This window comes from Pseudopipra pipra, chromosome 1 (genome assembly GCF_036250125.1).
Source record: "Pseudopipra pipra isolate bDixPip1 chromosome 1, bDixPip1.hap1, whole genome shotgun sequence".
In the NCBI taxonomy this organism is placed as follows: Eukaryota; Metazoa; Chordata; class Aves; order Passeriformes; family Pipridae; genus Pseudopipra; species Pseudopipra pipra.
In genome coordinates this window covers 3,518,678-3,546,294 of record NC_087549.1, presented here as the reverse complement: position 1 = coordinate 3,546,294, position 27,617 = coordinate 3,518,678, and the positions used below count along the sequence as shown (strand labels likewise).

The window sequence follows — 27,617 nt, the reverse complement described above, 5'->3', positions numbered from 1 at the left end:
CATCAAAATATTGAATTTTTCTTCTCTCAGTATTCAAAATCCAGGGGTCTGTGAGGTCTGTGAGAACTTCCCATACACGGATGAACTGAAAATGCTCAGAGTAGTGAGGGTATATTATTATCCTGTTATTATTTCCAGATATCACATATGTTGTACTCCTCTGATCAGTAAGAAAATACAAATTTTGTGTGTCTGCCTATGTGTTTGCTACAAAGCTGACTTCTTTCCTGGCCAAGTAACCTCTTCTTCACTCCTTTTTCTCAGGGAGTGTCTCCTGTGGCCCAGTGTTGAGAAAGAATCAGCTTTCACATTTATGAGCAGCTGCTGCTGCCTAAAAACCTGTAGAGATGCTGAACTCAACAGCTGTTTGGTGGTAACTGTCTTCACCTTCTTGTGGCTGCTGATCCCTGCTTTTCATTGTGTCTCGGGCTCTGACAGGCTCAAGAGCTCAGAAGTGCAGAGAGCAGGGTTTTGAGCATTCCCTGTCTGCTTCAATTACCAGCTGGAGCTTCATTTTGGCTCCTTCTGCTCAACAGGAGGCTGTGGGTCTCAACCATGTGCTGCACACCATCTGAGTGGTGTGTCTCTCTGCGTTGGCTCTTGTTTGGCTCAGCTGGTGGGGAGCCCTTTTTTTAGATCAGGCTGACAAGCTGCTGCTGTTTTCTTTCTGTGATTACAGGCATCAGCTTCTGACGTTTTTCGATTCCTCATGGTGACGTCTCAGGTGATGCCAAACAAAGCATTGCCACATCTGCAGCCTCTCCTGTCTCCTCATCTGTTTAGGTTCTCAGTGTGGTGTTTTGGGTTCCTAGCTGTGCTCTGCCTCTCCCTCCTCCCCTTTAGAGCTGTGAAACCAGTTTTGCAGCTCAAGCCACAGCAGTGGATGGTTCTTTACTTTCATCATTATGGTTGCGGTGTGGTCGCTTTCCCGAATTCTGGAACAGCCAATTTCTCACACCTTTTCCTCAACGTTTCTTAGGTTACAAAACCAGTGGCAGGTTGGAAAACTGCTTATCTCCTGGGCATACTGAGCTCACTGCCAGGCTCAGTGCAAACCCTGGTAGAGGAATTCCCCTAAATTTTCGTGTGTGCTCCAGTAATAACTCCAAAACCTGTGAAGTCCAGCCTTTGAATCATCACTCTTTGGGAAACCAACAAAGAATCCTATTGTATTTTCCCTTTTTTCATCATCGTCTCATAATACAGGGATACCGATACACATATTGTCCTATTTGCCTTTGCTTTCTGCTCTGCCTCCAACATGACCTTGTGCAGAGACATTGATGCTTCAAGGTCTGCCTGATGCAGCGTGGACTTACCCTGGAGCCACAATTCCCTCAGATGTGAAGCTGTAGCACAGGTACAACCACAGCCACAGCAACTTCAAGAGGTACCTGCTCTGGCTGGACTGGTTGGTGGCCACAGACATTCCAGGGTGTCCTGCTCCCACTTGGACTCATCCACAGGTCACTGACCCTTTGATTCAAGTTCACACTGGAGTGCCAGTGTGTCCAGAACAGCAGCACAGTGATTCCCTGGCCATCTGCCAGCCCAGGCACGTCTCTGCTGCTGTTATCAGAACATTCCCAGGCACAGCACAGTCAGATGACGAGCAGTGCAGCACCACAGTGAGCAGTGGAAGCAAAAAGCAGCCACTAACAAGCACTGGGCTCTAATACACAGCCAGGCAAACGAGTCCCATGGCAGGCACAGGAGCTGTCAATTAATAGCTCAGCAGTAATAACAGCCATAAAATTCATCTAGCATATGCCAATCAGGGCTGTTGCTATCTTGGGCTCTCCAAGCCTCATTCTCAGTGCCAAAAAGGACTGTTGTGGTTTAATTCAGCCCCACACAGCCACTCGCTCACTCCCTGCCAGTGGGACGGGGAAGGAATTGGAAGTGTAAAAATTAGAAAACTCATGGGTTGAGACAAAAGCAGTTTAATAGGTAAAGCAAAAGCTGCACATGCAAGAAAAGCAGAACAAGGTATTAATTCGCTGCTTCCTATGGGCAGGCAGGTGTTCAGCCATCCCCAGTACAGCAGGGCTCCCTCACATGTGAGGAACAGTGACTTGGAAAGACAAATGCCACTATTCCAAACGTCCCCCCTTCCTGCTTCTCCCCCAGCTTTGTATGTCAAGCACGATGCCATGTGGTCTGCAATATCCCTTTGCTCAGTTTGGGTCAGCTGTCCTGGTTCTGCCCCCTCCCAACTTCTTGTGCCCCCTTGGCTCTGTGTAAGCTCTGCTCGGCACAACCAAAAACATCTCTGTGTTACCAATGCTTCTTTCATCACAAATCCAAACCACAGCCCCATACTCTCTACTGTGATGAAAATTAACTGTCTTCCAGCCCAAACAGATGTCCAGGGTGTGAACTTCCCCCAGCAGGACAGTCCTTCCTGAGGATCGGGGCATTGTGCAGACAGGAGACAATCTCAGCTGCACTCCACTTATTGTAGGATGATTAAGGGCCTGTGAATATGAGTGATAAAAAGACTTAACTACCAGTTAAAAGGTGGTATAGCTCAGAGGAACCACTCCAAGGGTTTAAGATGACATAACATTTCTTTCCTGGGGAGAGATTTTTACAATTCCTTGTCCCATGATCCTTTATTTCTGGTTCTGATCTCAAACTCATCACATGGAGGGGGGTGTCTCTGCTTCTGGAAAGATTTTCCCCTCTGCAGTTCCTTAATACCAATGATAGCTGCATCAAGACAGATTTAGCTTTCAGCCTTTGCTGTTGTGCTTCTTTTTGGGGCAATGAGCATTGCAATCTGTGAGCAAATAGCTGCCGTATGGAGAAGTATCATTTATTTAGAATAAAGACCCTTCAGATAAAGCAGATGCTTAAAAGCCTCAGTGAAGTGAACTGTTAAACAGAGCACCCTTCCCTGGCAGGTTCCCCCCGGTGGGGGGAAAACCCACCTCCATCAGACTAATCCACATTGTTGGTTTTCCCCTTTACATCCTCCCCTTTAAAATAGCTTTTTAGCCCTATATGGGACTTTTTTATTCCTTTACTCACTGCTAGTCTCGAGGTGCTTAGGAGAGGTGACCACCAGGAACCCAACCTCTCATATATTTCTTTAGATTCTTTTTTACTGTGTACTGTTTCCTTCCTGGTGCTGTAGGGACAAGGGTCTTATTTCAGTATTTTCAGTTTAAAAAGAATTCCAAAATTTAGACTTGGGAAAATGCCCAGGCCAAAATCACTCTCAGATTTTTCTAGAATACACACATGCTTTTCAAGGGGGGCCAGACTAAACTCAGCCCATTTTTCTGAGAATGCTGCTGGTGCGGAGAAGAAGATATTTCAATAAGAAATTTGTTTTAGACCTAATCAGAATGCAGTCCTATATGATGTGAAAGGTGAATATTTTTTGCCTGTCATAACCACCAACTTGTTTCTCATTGCTCAGTGTGGAGAGAGTGTTTGCTTTTCTGTCTTCTGTTTTCTGTAGCTGGAGACTCCAGTAATATTATTGTCCTGAAAAAAATAGATTTACTCTTCATTTACACCAAGGCAACACAGATCAGAGTGAAGCTCCAAGTCTCCAGTGCAGGGGGGAAAAAAAACCTAAAAAAAAAAGCTAAAAATGAGCTTTGTGTGTGAAAATAGTGTTAAGGGTTTTATCTACAAGCTCAGGAAAAAGCAGGGAGTGGAAATGTTGAATGTGGCGAGCTCCCTGCAGACCATTTCCAACACTGGAAGACCCTCTGGAGGAGGAACAAGCTGTCATGCAATTATTTACTCTGCTATTTATGGAACAAACCCCACACGTTTTCCTGCCATAGCAACTGGTGCAGCACTTGGTGTTTGCAATGCAAACCCAGTTTCTATGAATCATCATTAAAATAATCATCTTTGTGACCAGTTGACTTGAGCAAGTGACTCATTAAGAGAACCTCTTGAAAATAATTAGCACACACACTTGTTTATGTGACTGCTTCTCCACAGAGGTCTTGTTCTTGTTGAGGTTTGGTTTAACTCCAGGGGAATTTTGCTTTTAGTGTAAAAACACTTGTTTCAATCAAGGTAATTACCTGAGCAGTACAGTTTTGTGTACAGTGTTTCCACTAAACCATCCTATTTATCATGAGAGTAAATGAAACAGAGTTGGTTTTAGAGCAGCTCTTGGCAGTGATCCAGACTAGGGGTTTTTTTGTGAGGGGGGGAAATGTCTATGTTGTTTTCAGCTCAAACACCTAAAATTGCATCTCTGTAAAAACCTCATTACCAAATGCTTCAGATGCAGAGCTTGCTGCCTCAGGTGCTTGGCAGGTTCTCTGAGGTCACAGCCATCTGTGACTTACTGTGGAATTCTCTTGGAACGGAGTCCCTGTCTCTTCCTGTGTCTTGGTGTAGCTGACATACACAAGAATGGATAAAAGTGGTGTTAGTTTGTGTGTATAAATACCAGTTTGGCAAATGTTCTTTTTTTTTTTTTTTTCTACCACATTTCAAATATTTTCTTTATCTGGATCCACTGTTAACTTTTCAGCCTGGTGCTTTTCAGCATATGTTTAAGAAATGTTTCTTGTGTTTCTAGCAGACTTTTATTTTGAGGAATTGGAAAAGTCTTTATATCTTCTTTGCAATGAAAAATCAAAGCCAGGAGTAGGATTAAATTGCTTGAATTCAAGTGGTTAGTGCTGTTTGGGTTGTTGGAAGGTATTCTTGAGAAGAGCATGACTTCCCTATTATCCAGTGTTTTAACTGCCAGCTCAAAATGGATGTCGTGTCCCTTGGTCATGGGCAACTGGGTCAGATTCAGATCTCCACTAGCAATGAGGAGATTTCAGATGGCAAGGGTAGGACTCAGTTACTCATGTGGGCACCTAGAGCCAGTTGGGTTGATTTGGTATCTCCTTTCTGCCCTCAGGATGCTCCAGATGGGCTTGTATCTCTTGTGTGTCCAGTGAGACATCTGCCAGGACAATATAGGTGTTTTGACTCCTTTATTACATCTCAAATAGAATCATAGAATGGTTTGGGTTGGAAGGAATCTTAAGGATCGTCTCTTTAAAACCTCACTGCCATGGGCGGGAACACTTTCCACTAGACCAGGTTGCTCAGAGCCTCATCCATCCTGGTTTTGAACACTTTCAGGGACGGAGAGTTTACAATCTCTCTGGGCAACCTGTTTCAGTGCCTCCCACGCTTATAGTAAACATTTTTTTTCCTAATTTATGATCTAAATGTACTCTCTGTCAGCTTAAGGTCATTCCCCCGTGTCCTGTCACTACTCACCCTTATGAAAGGTCCCTCTCCAGCTCTCTTTAGACACTGGAAGGGGCTCTAAGGTCTCCCCTGGGCCTTCTCTTCTCCAGGCTGAACACCCGCAGCTCTCCCAGTCTGTCTCTATAGCAGAGGTGCTCCATCCCTCTGAGCATCTTCATGGCCTCCTCCGGACTTTCTCCAACAGCTCAAGGTCTTCCTTGTGTGGTGGACCCCAGAGCTGGACACAGGGCTCCAAGTGGGGCACAATGGCAGAAGATTTCTGCATTTAGGCAAATCAGAACCCTACAGGTGCCTTCATTTAGACACCTGAAGTTTGGTGCCTCCTTCCCTCCTGTGGGGTTTGTTCCTGGTTCTCTGTTACTGGACTAAATGTTTGATTTGTCATTTCCTGGAAATGTGTTCAGTGTTGATTTCTTCAAAGATGAATATTTCCCATGTGTCGAGGAGCAGCTCTGTGGTGCAACATGCTTTGGACAGCCCAGCTTCACAGTGTTGCTGGGGAGCAAATTCAGATGCTGTGTTCTGCACACAAAATTCCTTTCATTTAAGATAAACACACATGCCTGTTCTCTGTAATGTAATGAATTTGAGCATGTTCAGAACCACCCAGTTGCACTCACTCTGTTTGATATAGGTCAAAGAACTGCCATGAACTGCCTGGGAAATACAAAGTCTATTTATCTTAGCTATACTTCTGGAATAATGGGGAGCTGCAGAATGTCATTTATAAGATGCTAATTATTAGACTAATGAGCTGGTTGCTCTCAGTCTTCTGAAAGACTGATGGGACACCCATCTTTGAAGGGATTTACAGACTAGTAAATGTCCAACTATTCTACTTAGAGATCCGTTCCGTGATCTGACCACATTTGTTGGTAATGGCTGGAACTGAGTGTATTGATGGAATAATTAATCAGTTAAGAAGTACTTGATGGAGAATGATGTAAGACAATAAAAAAAGGAAGAGCAAATGATGCACAAATGATCAATTTTTCTCAGATTTAAGCTGCCATTAATTAAGACATATAAATTTGGATCTCAAATTGCTCTATTCAGCCACTTCTGCACAGTGGTACTGGTCTTATCTACTTAAATATCCTGAAAGAAACTCCTGCCAGACAATTCTGGTGTTCAGTCAAGCCATTCGGGTGGTTGAAAGAGTTCTTTCTTGGTAAAGATCTGGAGTATCTAAGAATATAATATATTTACTATATTTTTATAGTAAATACATATAAATACATAGAGAATATAAAAATACTCTAGAAAAGAAGCAGTTGATGTCAACAAGAGAACAGGTCCAACCAGGTGCACCAGTAATGGGTTGATGTACTCCTAGTGCTGAGATTTCTTATGGCGGCCACTGGAAGATGTCAAGAGCAGAGCAGGTGAAAATTTTTTGAACAGTTATTTCTTTTTTTCAGTATGAACAATAAAAATATGTTGTTAACATGAACATCTGAGTCTTTTGGTGTTCTTTTGTTCTTACCCCATTTAATGCTGTCTGAAGTCCTGGGAAAGTTGACTAAGTTGTGTTTCCAGACAGAAATTGAAATGTTTTATTTTTTGCCATTTTCCATTTATTACCACTTCTGTAAATTACCCTACTGCTCAAATTATTCTTTTTGGCCATCCTAAAAGTGCATTTATTGACAGATAATATTTTCAAGCAGAAACATTCCTTCATTCTGATTACAGTACTAAAACTCAAGGAGAAGAGTCCTCTCGGAATGGGCAATAAATAGTGGTATCAATCACTACAGAAATCAAAGTTTGTGTTCTATGAAATATAGACATATTACAGTGATGCAGGTGATAACCTGAGATATAATAATGAGTGTGATATCAGAACTAGAACAGAACAGGCTGAAAGACAATCTAAAAACGTAAACTTTCAGGAGTCGGTGTCTTTTCCAAATAGTGTCCTGAAGGAGACACTAGATTTTATGTCTCAGAATATGTCCAAACTGAACAATTCTGTGCAGCAGAGATAAAAAACATAGTTCCCAGTACAAGAAAATTATCCCTCAGGAGCTCAAAGCTAACAAAGCTATTGGTAGCTGGTGATTTCTAAGCTGCACCTGACTGTGTAGGATGCAAATAAATATTTGTAGAGGCACTTTTATTTGGAAAAGGTGATAAAATATATTATTTATTGTAGCTGCAAAACACCATGCTGTTAACCAGCAGCCTGAGAGTGAAAGAACCAAACTTCAGTTATGGGGTTAGATTTCAAATGGTCAGCAGATATTGTAATGCTGCTGCATGAACCCCTGGCACAGATACATGAGAAGTCAGTGGCCAAACATTATGTTTATGTTTGTTAGCAGGAGATAAATCAAACTACTAAACTCAGTGTGTCAAAATTGAAACTCAGTAGTGGATTACTCTGTCTGGGAGAGAAAGATTGTATTGACCTTAAAGAGTGAGAGATTGTGTTGACCTTAAAATCAGTAATTTCTTTTGGTTAACCCAACAACAGTTCCAAGACAAGCATTTTTAGTCTCAAATATTCTTTGCACATACGCGTAATTTGAAATAAATGTAATTCATTTTGTGGTCAGGTGGTCCAGTTGCTTTACAGGCAGCCAGGTTCTGTTCCTGAAAAATTATATTTTTAGAAAAGAAAATAAATTAGAGCTTCAATTCACCGTTTTATTCTGTTTTCTACCCTTGTCATTTCTGCTGCACTCACTGTTTACAGCGTAAGCTGAGCAAAAATCACAACTTTTGTCAAGCAGCAAAGCAGCAATATTTTGTTTCATAATGTTTATGTTCTGATTTATGCTGGTGCCTTAGTGTTACACTCAGCTGCATATCCAATTCCATTCTTTATGTTGCTTCTAAGATTTACAATGTTGGCATCTGAAGATGTAAATGTTAGACTCTTACTCATCTATCCTGTCGTGGATTCTCTTCATGATGAAGCTTCTGCCTTTCTGCGAAAAAAATCTAGAAGATTTTCATCAAAGGCCGTGAATGAAATGCTGTGAGATTACCAGATGGAAGATGTTGACTGAGAACTAAACAACTATAAGAGAAAAAAGATTGCTTTTAGAAAAGCAGAATAATTTTTTAGATCATTGTCCACATTAGTATTTTGTTCTGTTATTGAAAGAAGCCAAGATCTTCACAGAATCATAGGAAGATTTGGGTTGGAAAGGACCTTAAAGAGCATCTATGTCCAAATGTGAACATCAAAACCATGAACACCTATACTCAAATTTATACCTACTGTAATTTAGCCCTTAATAAATTAGGAGCTTAGTCTAAGTGTTTTGTCTGGGATCTCATTATGCTCAACAAAAACAGAAATATGCTTCCATAGTCAGACCCATCCACATGCATTAGGAACAAAAGGGAAGGATTCATTCTGTGGATTAAATAACTGCAGTTTAGGTCTCCAAGTGTAAGTGAAGATAAATAGACTAAGTGTCTGAATTCTCATAATAAACAATGGGCATTGTGTTAATGCAGTTAATGAAGTGGGAAAAACTGTTCTACTGACCAGGAAATTGGTGTATTATTCAGTTCCCTAAACACAGACTTCTATTGTCATTCAGGTGCTCTATGGAGACACATGGACTGGTAAATATGACACAATCAGAGGAGATCACACCCTTCTGAAGATCGTGTGGGATACCCTATAGGGCCTAGAAGACCAGTAAGTCCTAATAGCTGGGGAACTAAATGTGCCACAGATCTCTCAAGAGTGAAATCAGTCTTGTAACCCACTGCACAGGAAAACATCTCCACTCAGGCATTTTTCCCCCAGAGCTGATTCTTATCCTGGTTTATGATTGCATGAGTTGTGCTCTGAAGATTCTTCATTCCCTGCATCAGCTAAGACACAGATGACTATCTTGGATTAGATGTCTAATTTTTAGATAGTTGAAATTAGGTGACATAAATTTCTCCTTCCCTTTAGGGCTTAAGGGAAAAACTTTACTTTACAATGCTGGAAAGACAGTGGAGCCATTACATTTTACAAGCAAGGCACTGAACGAGGAAATGTGATGTGCCCTTAATCGCGGTTTATATTTGTGTGTTTAAAAGCCTGAAAAACCTGGTTGTACTTTCACAACTTTTTGTGTGACCAGTGCACAAACAGGCAGAGGAATGAAATAATATGATGTGATTTTCATGCCCAGGGAAGAAGGCCGCAGCTCAGCATGCCTTGATATAAAAGCGGTTTCATGAAACGTGACTTGGACGAGAATTGTGACATTCATAATACACAAAGTAATAGGAAGTTTGGAGCTGATCCCCCTGTAATTCCAACTCCAAGTCCATCATTGTGCTGAAGTCCTTCTCTGTATTCACAGAATCATAGAATGGTTTGCGTTGGAAAGGGCCTTAAAGATCATCCAGTTCCAGCCCCCTGACATGAGCAGGAACACCTTCCACTAGACCAGGTTACTCAGACCCCATCCAGCCAGGTCTGGAACACTTCCAGGGGTAAGGAGTCCACAACCTCTCTGGGCAACATGTATCAGCGCCTCACCACCTTTATAGTAAAGAATTTCGTCCTAATATCTAATCTAATCTTCAGCATCTGAAGGCTCAGATCCTTTCTAGATCTCCTGGTTGCTTCAACCCTGTGCCCTGCAATAGCTTTACTTTGATTTGGTGATTATGTCCTTAATTCAAAATTCACTGGTCTCTTTCCACCAAACAGGTGAGTGGGGTGCTCAGTTCCACTGTACATGCTGTTTTGGTGCTATTTCCATGGGGTCTGGTGGTTTTTTTTCCCAAGGACTGCATTAGAAAGTGAAAATGATGGTGGCAGGGACCCTCAAGGTTCTTCAGACAGTTTCATTTTGGGTTGGAATAACTATTTGCATCTCATAACTTAAAGCATCAAGCTCCATTTGACTTTGAAAGCAATGGAGTTGTCTGTGATTTGACATTAGAGATTTGCATTAAATTTCTTATGGTTCCTAGCCTGGCTCAGTATCCAACTGCAGCCCCCTGTAAATGTGCTTGTTTGTTCTTTTTATTGCAGCCATCTCCTGCAGACATGGAAATGGCTGTTATCAAACACCCCATTGTATTCTTGCTGGCCAGATGGCTGAAGGGGCATTACTGTGCTCTCCCCATAAACTCTATGCTTTGCTGCAGGCATTAACAAGGCAATATATTTTTTAGGAACCATTAAATACTTGAGATTTAGGTAGTAGCAGGTATTGCAGTTGTGGGCTTAAAGATGCTTTTAAAGTCCTTCACTTTGTCCTTAAAACTCAGCTCAAATGAGGTTGCCTCAGGAGACAAATTAAAATAAAAATAACCCTCTAAACGCAAAGTTTGGTGGTGCTCCTGAGATTATCTCCTGTTAGGCGTGGAATTGTGCAAGTTGTGAAATGCCTTTGAACTTCCCTTTTGAGACACAGATCCAGATTTCCATGGGCTCAGTAATGATCCCTATTTTTATACTGTTAGCCTGCTTCCCTTACCAATGTGTCTGTTCCCACCACCTCAGAAAGGAGCACCCTGAGCCCAGAAAAATCCAATTACTGAAACAAAAAGCAAAGCAACCTGTGCCCCTGTCATATTTCTTGTGAGAGGCCAGGCTGCCAAGTCTTTAGTGAGCATTTACTCTCTCACATACTCTGTGCTGGGTGATAACACAAGAGGACTCTGTGCTTGTAAAACTAAACTGTTCTGCAGTTAGAGAGCCATTTACAGCTGCACTTTCCAGCCCTTCTCACTCATACTATCAGTTCCAAAGTTCTTCCCCTGTTTCCCTCCTCTAGTATTTACATTTGTCCTTCCAAGTGGTGATGTGTTTCTCCAGCTGAGCTTTGCTTCTGTGAGCTGTAAGGCCACCACCTTGCAGTGCCCACTCCCAAAGAGCCTACTTGATTTAATGTGTGAGAGACTAGATTTCCAAGGAAAATGCTGCAGAATATGAAGATTTCATAGAATAATAGAATCATTAAAGTTGGAAAAGACCTCCAAGATCACCAAGTCCAGCCTTTGTCTGAATACCAATATACCCACTAATATATATTTTGAAGTGCCATGTCTACTTGTTTTTTGAACACTTCCAGGGATGGTGACTCCACCACTTGCCTGAGGAGCCTGTTCCAATGCTTAAACACTCTTTCAGTGAAGACATTTCCTCCTAATAGCCATATTCTGATTGTTAGTGTCTGTGTTTCCCACTCACAGCATCCCTCTGAGGAAAATGTCATTATCCCCATGGGACCAACGAGACACTGGAGTAACTAAATCATTATCTTTGTGATATCTAATGCCTTCTTCTCATGCCTGTGAATGAGCTTTGGTTTGTTTTCAAAACCTGTAGGGACTGTTCCCAACCCATCAGGTTTCAGTGCTATTAGGAATCTACTTCCTTCCTTCCATCCAAGAGGTCAATGCTATTTCTGCTGCTTGATTTTAGGTTCCTTGAAGGCAGCTTTATATCTTCTCCCGGATATCTCACCCTTGGAAGGAGATGGTTGTAAAGCAGCCATGGAGGCTACCTTGGTCTTCTTTTCTAATCCCTCCTAATTCATAACTGGATGATGACAGGCTACTGATGAATGAATTTGGACAAGTCAGTGATATTCCTTCCTCACCTCCATGGATATTAGCAAAAAGATTCTTTACTCTGAGGGTAATGGGGCACTGGAAGAGCTTTCCCAGAGAAGCTGTGGATGCCCCATCCCTGGAAGTGTTCAAAACCAGGTTGGATGGGGCTCGGAGCAACCTGGGATAGTGGAAGGTGTCCCTGCCCATGGCAGCGGGTTGGAATGAGGTGATCTTTAGGGTCCCTTCCAACCCAAACCATTCTGTGATTCTCTGATCCTGCTGCACCCACCTGCTGGGGCTTGTATGTTAAGTTGCTTGGGGAAGGGCTTACACAGCTCATACAGTTTCTTGATCTGGGTTTCTCCAGCTGATGAGACAGCAGGAATAAGGGCTAAGATTAGTAATGGGGTTTTGACACAGAGTAATAATAAAAATGTTAGTCATCAAGAATTTGTAATGCTGTGACTCCATCATAACCCCCCTACTCTGTCATCCTTTGCAGATGTGTGCTCTTACACTCAGGTGTAAGGCTTGGGTAGAGATGATAGCTGGTAGTTTCCAGCTGGAGAATAAAGTGATTCCAGGGGTTTGGCCATCATCCTGTGTCCTGACAGACATGGTTTCAGTTCACCAACAGGGTTCTTGAGCATTCCTTGGCCCCTCCATATCTTCCTTCTTCCAAGCTCTGTTGGGATGCTGACACTGCCTTGCATTGAGTAATGAGGGGAAAACATGAAAGATTTTGGAGAACGTTAGTCAGGAAGCCTGAGAGGGACTGCCTGTACTTACTTTCAATGCCTGTCATCTCCTTTATGCTGATGAGGTGTCAAGTCCATAATCTACTGTCTCCTCATGATGGCTTTCCTACATTCCTTGCCTAATTTTCAACAGTGCTGTTTCTTTGCTCATACGAACGTGTTAGCAAGCAGCCAAAAAAACCCTGCACTGTTCTCCACAGTCTCCTTAAGATTTTCTTTTTTGCCTAGACCTACAGAAAGTGTCCAGCAGTCAGGCAGCTTAGTGGGATCACTTCTTACCATGTTTGTGACTGTATTTTCACTTGTCCTGTATTAGGAGTAGGCACTAAGGCAGTTTGTTGTTTTTCTGTATCCTGCACAGCACATCAAGCAGAGTGAAGCTTCCATATTTACTTTTTGACATAATCAATCAATCACAGTAATTAGATTACATAGAGATATCAATACCTGCTGTGCCTCCCCCGGCACATCTCACATTTTATGTGCATCAATTTAGATAGGAAATATTTGTAAGAGCAAACCTGAAAGCTTTGTGGGCATGATAAGCACTGTCACACAATTTATGTTGACCAAATGCACAATGAAATAAGTAAATGTACAAACTGCAAGCCCATTAGTACTTTCTGAGAAGTCTGCCAGAAACTATTAGTCCACATTTGCATCAAATCACTTTGAGTCATGAAGAAATGTGGAAAAATCAAAAGCTGTTAAATGCATAGTTTTCACACACGAAAATGAAGTTTAAATCCTTTTAATAAATTACTCAAGAAATACTTTGCTAGGCCTTTTAACACAACTGTAACAATGGGAACAGGAAAATTTGCAGGCAAATTTAATCAATTTCCCTAAGCTATAGTCATTTTAGTTCAAGATTATGCAAATCCAAAATTATTTTTCTTTTCAAAACCAAATTACTGCTTGGAATTTGATAGCTTCTATTGTCTTTGCTTTTCAGCATGCCATTGATTTCACCTTATTTCATTTATATGAATGTTTTCTGCTCACTAGGGCAACTCAATCAAAATTTGGATTTTTGTTTTGGACTTTCTTTGAGCCTGACAACAGCAAGAAGGTCAAGTCAGAGCACTGGGGCATTAGAGAAGAGTGATAATTATTGTCTGTAGTGCTAACATTTCATTTTATCCAGAGGATCTGTTTTCACACTACTTAATGATTTCTCAGTTCCATTATCTATTTCATCTAGTGTTTGTTGTTACAATGGCGACATTGCTTTTGGCTGATGATGTTTTAATATCATTTTTTCTTTCAAACTGTTATTAATTTTCAGACCTATGCATCTCTTTCATCCAAACCTTAATGAGTTGATATATTTATGGTCATATAAATCTTCTGTCCGCCTTTAGAAATATTTCAGTCTGCAGGGCTGGCATTGATTGAAGGTGGCTTCAAGTGTCATGTCAAGAAGGGATTTTTGTTAATTCTGACCCCATGAGCCTTTATCCCTCCTGTGAATACCTTGTTCATGCTCTTTTTTGGAGTCAGTGTCTGGGAATGGTTTAGCTGCACCCCTTGTTTTTTCCTGATCAACACAAATGGTGACTTTGAGGCTTTATCTGCACTGCTGATATAATTTCGGGCTTTATCTCTCTGTCCTAAGTTATCTTTAGAGAAAAAGTAGTTTCCATAATGCAAAAATGCCTTTATTTTGTTATCTCACTCCATTTGAGTTTTTTCTAGGGCAGAATAGAAAGGAACAGAGAGAAAGAGGGCTTGGGGAAACGAGCTAGTTTGGGCACAGGCTTCAGCATCCAGCTCTAGTCCTGATCCAGTCATTGCCAGCTGTGTGGAGCTGCACTGAATGAGAGAGATAAACCTCCCTCTCCACCTCTGATGTCTCTCACAGATGTACTTTAGACCTTAAAGAACTCACCTCATCACTGTTGGCAATGGTGCAACTGTATTTCAAGCTGAGGTTTTCTCCTGAAGAGCCTGTGCTCAGCCAGGCAGCCACCTGTCTGCACTGTTAATATTTCAGCCAAATATCAAACTTCATCCATACCTTTGCACCAAAATTGTGATGTGAAAAGAGTAATTCCAAGCAAGTCTGAAAAACTGATATTCTCTGTTTTCCATAGAAATGAGTTTGTTTTTTCCAAGGGGACAGGTCTAGGAGGATGTAATAGGCTATTTCAACAGAGGAACATAACTAATTGGATGCTGAGAACGGATAAAATGGAGCTAATCCTTGAAAACAAGTATTCCCTATTAAAAGAGAGGATTTTTTTCTAGTTAAATGAATTTGCCTTGCCTTTTTCTGTGCTATAGTGACAGTAGAGTGCAGACAACAAGCAAGAGTAGAAAAGGTGTTCATATTTCATTTCGAACGCTTGTCTCCATATCAAGAAACCTTACTGGAATTTGCATTTTTCTTAATTCCCAGATGTTTTTGAAACAAATGAAGCTATTTCTCCTGGAGGCACCAGGGGTCACTTCACTAATTTTTGATGTCTTGAGGTATGCACTGGGAATGTGACTGAACTTCCCCTGCTCAAGCTGTCCAGAGTGGGGTTCTTTTATATGGGACTCAGGTATTTGAGCTGATGCTGTGGGCAACAGAACTCTTGGCAGTGGAGTCATAGAATCATGGAATCACAGAATGGTTTGTGTTGAAAGGGGGCTTAAAGATCGTCCAATTCTATCCATGGGCAAGGACACCTTCCACTGGAGTCAAAGGTATTTATATCTCAGTCCATCTGACCAAATGTAGACTTGCCTTTAACATTTTTGACTGTGCTGAGTAGATCACCTTGAGTTATAAAAGCTCCACACAGAGGTCTCCTGCCATTTCCCCACTTTGGACAGTCTATGTCATGGCACTGGATGCTCTGCTGGAGCAATTGAAGTCAGCCTTGATGTGGAATTCAGTTTGAAATTGAAACAATTAAGTGCCTCTGTGCACTAAGGTCCGACAGCAGTCAGGGAAGATAAGGTTTTCTTGAGCTGCCTGAACAGAAGCATCCAGCACATGAGATGCTGTAGGACAGTCTGCCTGTACCTCAGCTGCTGGTCTGGACTGGAATGTCCTTTTTCTGTTTGAATGTAGGAGCTGTGAGATCATCCTTCTATTTTTCAGGCTGCTGAAACCAACCTCTGTTGTTGGTCAAACCTTTGTTGACTACATCAGGAGTTCAGACACTTAACCCTGTTGCACACACAGAGGCATCACAAGAGTTCTCAGAGTGGCAAAAGCATCCATATAGTCCTGCCTGATCTGCAGAGATAACCATGTCCTTCTGCAACAACATCTGGAATCCAGAAAGGCTTGTTGAGAACAGCTCAATGTCTTCATTTGCCCAGAGAAGCTATGGATTCCTCATCCTTGGACGTGTCCAAGGCCAGGTTGGATGGGGCTTGGAGCAACTTGGTCTAGTGGAAGGTGTCCCTGCCCATGGTGGGGCATTGGAACTGGATGATCTTGAAGGTTCCTTCCCACCCAAACCATTTTAGGATTCTATGTTTCATACACCTGCAGGCAGGCTATTAAACTGAGCATCTTGCATACATATAGATACCTAAATTTGGATGCATAAATTCAGATTTGTCAGTTTAAATGTGTACGTCGACAGTTTTATAGCACAGAACAGACAAGAGGAAATCCATTAATTCCTTATTCTAATCCTGGAACTGGAGAACACCCAGCATCCCAGTCTATGTTACTGCTCTCCTTGCACCAGCTGAAATAGTTTAAAATCAGCCTGACTGCCAGAGATGTGAGATCCACGCTCAAAACATGGTCTGCAGGATGATTCTGGAGAACAATAAAGACATATTTTTCTCTCTGCTCCCAGAGAAATTTTTATATGGCTGCTAGAGCTGAAATTTAATACTCCATAAAAACTTTTAGTGACAGGAAATCATGATCTACCAGTCAGTTTAACAGAAGAAGGTTGCAAATAGGTTCAGGTCAAATCAAAGAAGTTATTAATATTTGGTTTCAATTTAATGAATAAAGTCTAAGCAAAATGCTTATAACTGAGAGTGGGGATTTTTCTTTTATAAAAAGAAATAATTCAAATGAGCAGTTATGAATTGCACTTTTCAAAATTTCCATTTTTAAACAAATATTGCTTGTGTTCCAAGTCCCGCACTGAGGCAGAAAAAAAACCCATAAAAAATGTTCAGTACTATGGAAATCCAACTTTTTAATCTCTTCTAGTTATAAATCACACAAAATCATGGAATCTACTAGGTTGGAAAAGACCTCTATGATCATTGAGTCCAACCTATAATCCTATTATCCGCATATGGTTACATGGTATATGAACATTTTCCTTACTCTTGGATCACCTGCCTGTCTTCGGTGGGTTATTTACTTTCAGTCAAGTGAAGTAGCTCTCAGCCTGCAAAAAAAAAAAAAATCTAGAAAAAATCTAGATTTTACCCACTAGAAAATAGTGGGTAAAATCTTAACTTTTTTCCACATGTGGCTGCCAACAACTCGGTCAAAAGATAACATTTTTTGTTGTGAGGTGCCTCAAATGACGCAGGAGGTTGGTTGCCATCAATGCTAATTATGACCTGGCATCTCTTTAGGGAACTGTTATTTTTCTAATTTTCCACGGAAATTCCTTCAGTCAAGGTCAAATTCCTCCAATGTTTTCATCTTCAGGGAGCATGGACAATGTGCCTCCTCTCCCCCCTGGATGTGCAAAGACAATTGATACTGTCACTTTTCTGAGCAGCCTCCTGTAATGTGTGTGTGTGGTGGAAGGAAACAACCACAAAGAAAAGAACTTTAACATTCAGAGGAGGACAACATGTCAAAATTCCTTAAACCATGATAAATGTACCAAACTCATCCAGCTCTTTCCAAACAGCGGTGATTGATGGTGATTTATGACTGTGGAGATTTTTCTTAAACTAGTAGTTTTTGCAGAAGAAAGAAAGGTCACTGTAAGTTGGGTTGTGCACAGTTTATCTTGTTCTCTGCAGTTTGTTGTTCCCTTTGAACTAGTCCATACCAGATTAGAGACCTCAGCCAGGGGAGAACCATTAATAATCTTAGTTATCATCAAAACCAAAAGAAAATAAGGAACACACACAAATCTTAACAAGCACTGTGTTTGTGAACTTTCTGACACCACCACATAAATAAAGCCAGTAGTTTGTAGATGAGAAAAGTAAATCCTCTCAGGAGAAAGAATAGCTGATCCCTGAACTGAGCAAGACAAACTGAATCAAAGAAAATGAATGGAAAAAAATGCAGCGATTTGCACCGTGTCGAAGAGACTGGTTGATCATTTATAGGTAACAACAGTGCAAGCCAAAAAAAAAATTGGTGAATGAAACTATTGCATGGATAGGAAAGTGGGAGAAAAGGTCGTTCAGCAATTCCTGTCTCTTTGCCACAGGCAATAGCACAGCAAGCCTTGCTTTTTCATTGCTCACCTTGGAGACTGCCTTGCTGCACCAAGCAGGGAGAAAAACCATTGGGGAAGGTCTGGGACTTACCAAGGCTTTGTTCCACCAGGATCTCTGGTAGAACACACCTCAGAAAGCCTCAGAGGACACAGAAATTAAACACGATGATCATCAATACACCATGGGCCTGTTCAGCCCCTTGTTCTGACACCACGGGGACAGGAACCAGGAAAGTTAAACCACCAGAAAAATGTGCAGTGAGACTTGCTGAGAAAACTCACTTTCCAGGAATTTCCAACTTCCTAAGCAAGAGGTGAGCTCGTATGGAGGCTTCAATGAGAATTTAGTGCAATTTTCTTTCCTGCCATACTATTGCCAAATGGAAAGATAGTCCTGGCTAAAAATAGAGTTAGAAGGAGAGCATGATCAAGGAGAGATTTAACAGATGTCTTTATGGAGGCCGTAAGGGGTGAGTGCTAGAAATCTATAAACCTCTGGCTAAGACCTGAGTACATGAATCTTGTTAGTTTTAAAGGTAAGTGAATAACCAGAGCTGTTGGGAGTCATTGGAAACGCTCAACGGTGGGATGAAATTCTCTTTGCATAATGGACGGTACAATACGCTGATAATAAAACATAGCTGGGACCTCCTTCTTCTTCTTGCTTTCATTTTTTGACTTGTTTTCTCTAAAGAATGGGGTTTCAGCCAGCAAAATTAAGCTTTGTGATGTTTCCTTCATGTTGACTAAAAATAAGCCAACTGATCTTAGATGGTAACAAGAGAAACCAGGCAGACAGGAGATACCACGTGACATCCCACCAAGTCACCAACACTGTATATTATTATGAGCAGTATAAAAATAAGAGTGTGCTTGGAGCAAGAAATTTGCAGAGTGATCTGGACAGAGTGTTTGTCAGAACAAAGGGTAGTGGAGACAAATAACAGAGTCAGATCATGTCAGAATAGTGGAAAATAAGGCTGGCAATTTATTTGTCTTAATCCTCTGACCCAAAACATGATTAATCGAATATCACCTTCTCAATTATCTCACACTTTCTTTAAAATCTCTGATGGTGGAGGTTCCACAGCCCTCTCAGACACCTGGCTCCAGTCTTGGCTTGCACTGACAGTCACAGAATCACGGAAAGGTTGAGTTGGAAGGGATCTTCAAGATCATCTTGTTCCAACCTCGCTGCCATGGGCAGGGACACCTTCCACTAGACCAGGTTGCTCCGAGCCCCATCTAACCTGGCCTTGAACACTTCCAGGGATGGGGAATCCACAGCTTCTCTGGGCAACCTGCAGTAATATAACAGTCTTACAGAAGATGGGAAGAGTAGGAAGAAAACTGTCAGTGAAGGAGCAGAATGCAACAGGAGGTTGCAAACTGGGCAGCAATGTTTTCAGAAAAATGGATGTCTGGAACAAACTTAAAAAAAGAGTCACTGTGTGAATTTGGATTCACACAGACAAGCAAACAACTACCAAGAAATTATAAATACCTTCTAGATTCAGAATTAAATCATCTATAAAAACTTAGTATTGCATCTATTATCCCAAGCTTTTTTACTCTCTTTCAGCTCACATACAAACCTAATTAAGATATTACACAGAATGAACCCAACACTTACTTCAGAACTTTGGGAATAAATTAAATTGCTTTGCCTGTGAATGTGTGTCTTGTGGTAGATTGACTTTGGCTTTAAGCAAGGTTTAAACTATGACTGAATATTTTCTTGTGCTTGGGGGTCCTGTAAAAGGCTCTCTCCCATGTGGATTTTCCTGTGTATGCCAAGATTTATGCTTGTTTATTTTCCTGCAGTGGCAGTGCCTGTAAGATTTGTCTTCTGCCTTCATGAAATGTAATTATCTATGAGGCTTCGGGCTTTTCTATAATTTTGTTTAATGAGGTCAGAAATTATTGGTGGTGCACATAGAGACACTCACAATGTGAGTGAGACCACCCAGGCTTCATTTTCATCGGAAAACAGGGTAATAGTGGAACAGTTAACCAGAAAACAGATAGCTGGAACTTCTGCTCTGAGAAAAGCCAGAAGCTTGGTTTGAAGAGTTCGATTTAAAAGGATGCTTTCAAAGAGAAAGAGAGAATTTGAGAGCAGAGTTCAAGGCAAAGTGTTTCCTACTCTGTAGCCAATGCAAAGCATGGGATGATATACAAAATATAGAGTGAAAATGGAGGCAATGGACAGGATATGCAAAGCTCATGGGGTCAGCCAAAGAGCCATGGAGCATTTATCTGCTCCAGGAGACACATCTGGTGTGGGGATATTTTCTCTTCAAGATACTGTGTGCATGTGCAGCTCACCTGTGCTGCAAGTGGGCTGTTCCTCCATCACAGCATATGGCAGACTACGATGGCTTTGGATCAGTGAGTAAGAGAGCAGATTGCACAGAGAGGGAACCATTCCATTTTCCATCCTTAAACAGTAGAGCTGAGTGATATTTCCACAAGAGTTTATGTGGAGGACTAAAACAGAGAGATTTAATTATTTTTGGTGTGAGATATTTGAGTTTCTCCATGAAAGTTATTAATGACTAATGCTCGCTTTATTATTCTCTTTCAAAATCTCTGGTAGATGAAAGAAAGAAGTAAGGAACCATGTGTTCAACATCTTCAGTTCCAACATAATGTACAGAAGCAGCTTTTCCCCATCTTTACACTGCTGACAACAATTCTCATAAATTCAGATTTTCAGAAATGCATATGAAGCCATGGACATCTCTCACAATAAAGAATTTCTTTCTAATATTCACTCTAAAGCTGCTCTCAATTTAAAGCCATTCCCCCCATGCTATTCGGACACTATGGTGACTATGACAAAAATTTCCTCACCTCCACAAATACAAGCCCTTAATCAGCTTCATGTAAGAGTAGGATCCATGCCCAGAACCATGTTTTGATAGAAAAAGACAGGATAAAGTCAGTGTTATTTCAAGACTGTGATTTTCAGAGCAATCTGCAGATGGTCTGAACACAGAGGAATCAGTCAGCCTGCATTTAAGTAGTAATTACAGATATTAATGTCTACTCAGCTGCATTAGAAAAATAAATGTAATGTCTTTTCCTGCCAGGAGGGTGCTTCACATAATGGATCGCTTTGCTGATGTGGCTAAATACCTTTCTGGTATTGATTGACAAAGAGAATGAGAGAAAACCTAAGAAAACTCTTCAGGGTGCTATAAAACAGCCAGGGAGGCAGCTCAGGGATGTGGTAATATGGAACAGAACTTGTGCCTTCAGAACTGACGCAAAGAGCACTTCAAGCCAGGTCTTGTCAGGAAGAGCCTGACAGGCAAACAAAAGGAATTGTTTCGTTATCTTGTCTGTAGCTCTACCTGTCCTTCAGGAACAGACAGGTGATTCTTCCAGGTTGAGGCCAAGGAGAGACCTGCTGTAATACTTGGATGTGTGTGCACACAGCAGTTGCTCCTCACCTGGACACTTCTGCTACTCCAGTCTGTATTAGCACAGGAGGAGGCTCTGGCCTGGACACACCTCCCTTTGCTCACATGCCCCACCTGCACCCCAGCTAAATCTGCTCTTGGACCTGTTTGCTGATCTGTTGGCACGTGGGATGCAGGAGTGGGATTAACTTGGTTACATTGCTTTCTGTGGCCTAGTGGATTTTCAGATGTGTTTCATCTCACTCTGAATTAGGCGGGCACAATTTATGCTCTAAAACTCCTCCACCTAATTAACTTGATCTTAAGTCAGCCCAGGGTGACTTACTGAGAAGTTCACCCTGAAGTCATCTAAAGTTAGATAGGGTGACTCCTGCCATACACTTCAAATGCATTCAGTGTTTCAACACAGGTTTATTGGCCTTGGTAACTCACTGGCCATTGACTGACAGTGCAAAATTGATTTGCAGCAGACTGGAGTAGGATACAGGTTGGTGCAGTTTCTAGGGCACCACTGTTGTTTTTTTGTTTTGTTTTGATTTTTTTTTTTCAGAGGACATGATTTTTGGTCCTGACTATATCACTGCTTGAGAACACGGTGTGTTACTCGTTTCTTTTCACCTTTATGCCCCAGGCTCCTCTCTCCACCTCCTTTCTACTGTTTGGACCGTAAACCTGTCAAGCTAAGAATGTTTTGTACAGCAGGAGCCTCACTCATCATCTGATATTGTACTAACAAGCTCATTGCACATATTATGGCTTCATTGTGATGCATGACTCTGCAGGTAAAGAGCTTTCATGCTCCTTGTGACTTGCTGTGATGTCCTTAAAGCAAATCATGCCCTGAGTGGTGGAAATACAGAAACATTGATTTCTATGATCTGCTCAGGAGGTTCTATTTGTGTTCTCAGATGTTTATCACTAAGTTACAAGCTCTGAAGCTTTAGGGACTTTTATAACAGCTCTTTCTTGTACAGATTTCCAAGTGTCTGAGAGGTAAAGAGCTCAGATTGCAGATCTTGGTTTCCATTAAACTTCTGACAACTTGATATCTGAGATGTGTTCTTCTGTATCAAATTGGATTGATTCTGTCCAAAACTGGGAAAGACCAGCACACACACACACACACACACACTCTCACAGAGCATGGCAACATAACCTTTGCTTCCTCAAGAAACTGTGCAAAAACTGTCAGTCCTTTTCAGAGTCATTCTTGGCCAGTGCCCTTCCCAGCCCTTTTCTCTTTTGTACTTTTTCTGGTTTAAAACAGCAAATCCTTACGAAACTACACTGAATTGGTCTGGAAAAATCCACTACCCTGGGTAAAAGAAGTTGATACACTTTGTAATCCTCTCAGGATCATAATTCCACTCTTTTAGATTCATGGAAGGTGGTGCCTTGCTCTCAGGTGGAGAATACATTAGCTGTTATCATGCCTCTGGCTTTAGATCTGACAGACTTCAAGCAAAACAAATGCAGTGTATAGAAAGCAGCATTTCCTTTTTAGTTGTTTTAGCTTCTATTATGCAGAGCTCCGGATGCTGTGGGAATATTTGCCAAGGTGTCTCTTGGGGACCAATTTGCAAACCAGTGGGGATGCTGGTGACATACACCTGCCTGCTTTTATAATCCAGCCCCTAAAGCACAGGTCTGCTTGGCAGAAGGTAATTTCAGTGCCATAGGTTTGCGATGAACCAAGAGGATAAAAAGGATTGTTATGCACTAGTTCCTCAAGGCCAAGTTATCTGACCCCAGTGCTCTGAAAAAATAGAGAAAATAAAAAAAAAAAGACTGAGACAGAGACACACAAAGAGATGTAGAGGGAATAGCTGAATATGCACAGAAGTGTATTGTTATAGAAGGACGGAATATGAAATGAGATGGTTGTAGGGTTGGGATTTGGAAGGTGGGAGCTCTGTTACCATTAAGGGGATGGTGATAATGTGTTTTTCATCCACATACTGATTCAGTCAGCTGCCCATCTTCTGAGAACATTGATTTCAGGACTGAATTTATATTTTATCCTACAGAGGATCTAGGGAAAATTCTGGATAAAAATTAAGGAAATAAAATATTAAATCCTCCTGTTCTCTGTGAGTAGTAAGGAAGATTTGCTTCCCCACCTGTCCTAGTATCCTTAAATTTTTGTAATACCTGGGAAGACCCATTTCCAGTGGGAACAAATGAGACTAAAATTTTACTGAATCAGCTGAACAGTGGAGGTGTCACACAAGATTAATTTTGATGTTGTCCTTTTTCACTCAGGTTCACTGTCTTGTCCCACTGAACACCTTTTAAAAATGTTGGTGAATTTCAACCAAATTTGAGCCAGGTATGAAGATTTCAGGGGTAATTAGGGTGATGTGATTCCTAAAAGCTTGGTAGAGAAGAGATGTCCAAAAGGATGTTTTCCCTGGAAGTTTGGCTGAACTCCAGCCAGGAGAAATGATCAACACATACATTAAAAAGACAGGTTTCCTTATTTTCACTTTTCTCACGACAGGTTGCTCATTCTGATTATAATGGTGGTCCACAGTGATGTCTTTCTGCACATTATGTGGAAAAGTCAGGAAGGTGCAATAAATGTGGGTAATTAAGGATATTTACTTAAAAAACAAAAACCAACCTGTCCTACATGGAATACAGATGACTTTCTTATCAGCATCATAATCACTGTTTGTAGTGCTGGTTTTAGTAATGTAGTTCAATTTTGGACCCAACTGTTCTGGGCAATATTTCAATACACAAAGAACAGACAGGCTCTAATCAAGACTCCTTGTGAACTCAGTGACTCTGCTCACGTGCTTCAAAGCTGACAGGACCCTCTTAGCAAATAACTCCCTTCTAAGACTCTGTTACTAACCCCTTTTGCAAATATAAGGGTTGAGTGACTATGGTTTGCTCAGGAGGACTAAAGAAAATTTTATGTATACACTTTAAACTCTCTTCTGACATATCTGCTTATCACCACTCAGAGATCAGCCATCCACAGAGATAATTTTGGAGCGAGTGAGAAATATATTAGCTTTATAAAGAATAGTTGATTCTTGTTGCTTGCTTTATATTTCTTTAGATTGTAAAATGTCTGTAGCCAGAGCTTATTAAAAATATTCAGAAGTCTGCATTCATAGACACCAAGCCTATTATTCATATTTTGAAGTCTCTGAATTATCTGCCCGTGAAATTTAGATACAGAGTCCAAGGGGTTTTTTTGTTCCCATTTAAACACTGGAGTCACTGTGGTTCTTGGAAATTTTATTTCCTTTTATCTTCTCAGATGAATAATCCACTCCAAGTCAGTGTGTTTGCTCTAAACCTGAAACCAGTGAGAGAAAGTATCTTTCTGTGAGACAACCTCAGCTGTGTAGTGTGGCAGCCAAATGCCATTAGATATGCTCTGTGTACCCTCTCCCATTAAACACAGCCAAAAGAACAGGAATTATTTCCTCATCTAATGCCTGCTGTTAAGACCTACTGTTGGATGAAGACTTACATCCAAATGACTCAAGAGCTCTTGGACATAATTTTTTTCCCAGCCTTGCCAGAGGAAAGAAGTGATACCTCTATGCAAGTAGAGGATATGGATGTACAGACAGGACAGCAATTAATAGCCTAAAGCTAGGATTCTGTTATAATTTGAGGCCCTTTGGAGGATCCGTCCTAGTATTAACCCCTATGCGTTAGATACACTCAGCTGTTTAAGACATTTTGATGGACTGGCCAGGTATGTCACAGGACATGTGAGAGATGTTGTTTTCTGGAATGACAGGTGGAAAGAGGAATTAATCCCTTACAACATGTACAATGACACTACATGTGCGTGTTTAAGGCCATCGAATTCCATCTGTTAGATCTGGGTAGGTCACTGTGTCTTCTGGATCTGGATCCAAAGCCAAACTCCTCCACTGTGTGGCAACTGTTTTAGACCAAGTTTGCTGAAGATTTTCACCAGCCTGTGGTTTGAAGACCTCAGTAAGTGAAATGTGTCTCCCTGCCTTGTGTGGGTAGGGATGCCAGCAAAGTCTCACCTGATTTTGGCATAAATTTGTAACACCCTAAGATCTCTGAAGATGACCTTTATTAACATCTAGGATTGCAAATATTTCTTTTTTCTTTATAGACTGATGCATAATGGATGATATAATTCAATATATAACAATATATATATTGGATACAATAAGAATATTATGGACAGGCTGTTCTTATGCAACACAGACCATCCCAATATATTATGGTTCTTTTGGCAGTTGAGAAGAGCAATAGTCCACAGTAACTGAAATTAAAGACCACTGATAGAAGCCCATGTTGTCTCTAGAAAAACAGACTATGAGACAAGGATTTGCCTACAAAAATGTTGTAGAATGTGAGTGAAATCTCAATGTGTCAGGAATTCAGATATTGGGGTGACAAGCACAGCATAAAAATGGACCCAGAGCGGAACAAATTGTAGCTTTGCATGAATCTCTGAAGTCTCCTATTACAGGCAAGAAAAACGCATACTAAACTGAATTACAAAATTATCATTTGCAGTAAAAAGTGCCTGAAGAATTTGGCTGTTAGTTGTTCTAGATACCTACCACATTCCAATTTCCCTTATTTATTGAAAATAAAGAAAACATAAACTTTGAAACTCCTGGCATTTTTGTTTTGTATCCTGCTAGATGGGTTACTTATTTATTCATTTTTACCCCCACCATATAAGAATCAACACATGACAGTAAGCTTCTCTGATGAGAGTTATATATTTTTTTTCTCTTCTCCTTCTGTGGAAGGATTTTTATTGTTTTCCTTCCATGAAGGTTGTAGTTATAGCTTAGTCCTTTCATGCTAGTGCTGGCACTTCTAATGTGTGCCCCCTGAATTTATGTGGATCTAAATGAACAACTGCATTGAAGCATCTCATAAGCTTCTATATTTTCATTTCAGATTTACTACTGGTAATTACATGCTGTGCATATAACAGAGGATCTAAAATCAATTGTGCGCTTTATATTTTACTGGGTACTTATTAATTTCAATATCCATCTCAATTTAATTGACATTCCACGCATAAGTAAATGTAGCTTTTTTTTTTCAGGATGCAGTGATAATCCATTAGTGACATTTATGAATACTTTTAAATGACTGGTGACACCATGAACTGACAAAAATATGGAAATATGGGATGATTGATGAGGGACTCCATCCACGCCTTTCAGAGCTGACCTGTCACCTGAATTTGTTACTTCCACTTTTTTGCATTAGGAGTCCCAGTCTTCAGAACATGTTCTTGAAATGCAAAAATGATGTTGCTTTTCGGGTGGGTAGTCCCCTCCTTTACATTCCCTTTGCCATGGCTGAAGAATCATAGAATCAGCCCAGTTGGAAGGGACCTCTGAGATCATCAAGTCCAAGGTTACTAGACCATGGCACTAAGTGCCACAACCAGTCTCATCCTAAAATCCTTCAGGGACAGTGAATCCACCACTTTCCTGGGGAGCCTATTCCAATGCCTGATTACCCTCTCTATAAAGAATTTCTTCCTACTATCTAACCTAAACCTCCCCTGGCACAGCTTAAGACCATGTCACTGCTTTCAGTATCTCTTGCTGCTGCTTACAGTGGAGAAACTTCTTCAGCTCTCAGCTACAGAACCTGGCCCAGTTTAACACTGTTCCAAGTTCTTGTAGCCCCCTGGCCGGGGGCTGGGGAGGGGGGGGGGGTAGAGCCCCCAACGGGGCTCCAGGCCCCTTTCTCGTGGCCTCAGAACATGGCCACCACTCCAACAACAACTACAACTACAACTTTCTTTTCCGGTCTGCTTGTGATATGTTTATATTTTGCAAAAGCACTCATTGGTTCAAACCTCAAGGGTCACCACCCCCTTGGGGGTTACCATTTTATAGCTTCAGGGGGAAAACTGTTTTTCCCCCCACCACACCTAGGAACTCCTCAGCCATGGCCAAGGATAGCTTTTACTCTTTTGACAAGGTCTTCCCCAAGTCCCTCCTGTTGTGCACAGCTCAAGGCTGGCTCACCACTGAAACATAGGGAATGTCCAGCCCTGTGGAAGAGTTGTGTCTCAGTGGAAACCATGGTGTGCTTGTCACAGTGGAGGACCAATTGTCCCTTCTCTTCAAGTGTGAATATGTAGGAGGAGGGGATTTGGCTAATCTACTTTAACATGTGTGCAATGTGAAAATGCTTCTCAGATTGCCTTCCCCATCACTGGTGAGGGAAAGACTCTGAAAGGTACTATTTACCTGGTCCATTTTAAACATCTGCTCCTGATA

The 27,617-nt window shown here is 41.2% G+C and overlaps 3 long non-coding RNA genes across 3 annotated transcripts; 1 reads left to right on the top strand and 2 right to left on the bottom strand.

Annotated features, from left to right (window-relative positions):
- Nucleotides 1-2,331: 2,331 nt before the first annotated feature.
- On the bottom strand, nt 2,332-3,299 carry LOC135415646 (uncharacterized). The gene is made up of 3 exons (XR_010431222.1): nt 3,247-3,299; nt 3,034-3,133; nt 2,332-2,477 (listed from the first exon to the last, which is right to left on the bottom strand). It is a non-coding gene; the product is annotated as an uncharacterized LOC135415646 (long non-coding RNA).
- Nucleotides 3,300-7,731: 4,432 nt separating this feature from the next.
- On the bottom strand, nt 7,732-15,100 carry LOC135415572 (uncharacterized). Its single transcript, XR_010431194.1, has 3 exons — nt 14,809-15,100; nt 8,140-8,186; nt 7,732-7,848 (listed from the first exon to the last, which is right to left on the bottom strand). It is a non-coding gene; the product is annotated as an uncharacterized LOC135415572 (long non-coding RNA).
- Nucleotides 15,101-15,172: 72 nt separating this feature from the next.
- Nucleotides 15,173-20,696, top strand: LOC135415612 (uncharacterized). Its single transcript, XR_010431210.1, has 3 exons — nt 15,173-15,233; nt 18,031-18,234; nt 20,520-20,696. It is a non-coding gene; the product is annotated as an uncharacterized LOC135415612 (long non-coding RNA).
- Nucleotides 20,697-27,617: the final 6,921 nt, after the last annotated feature.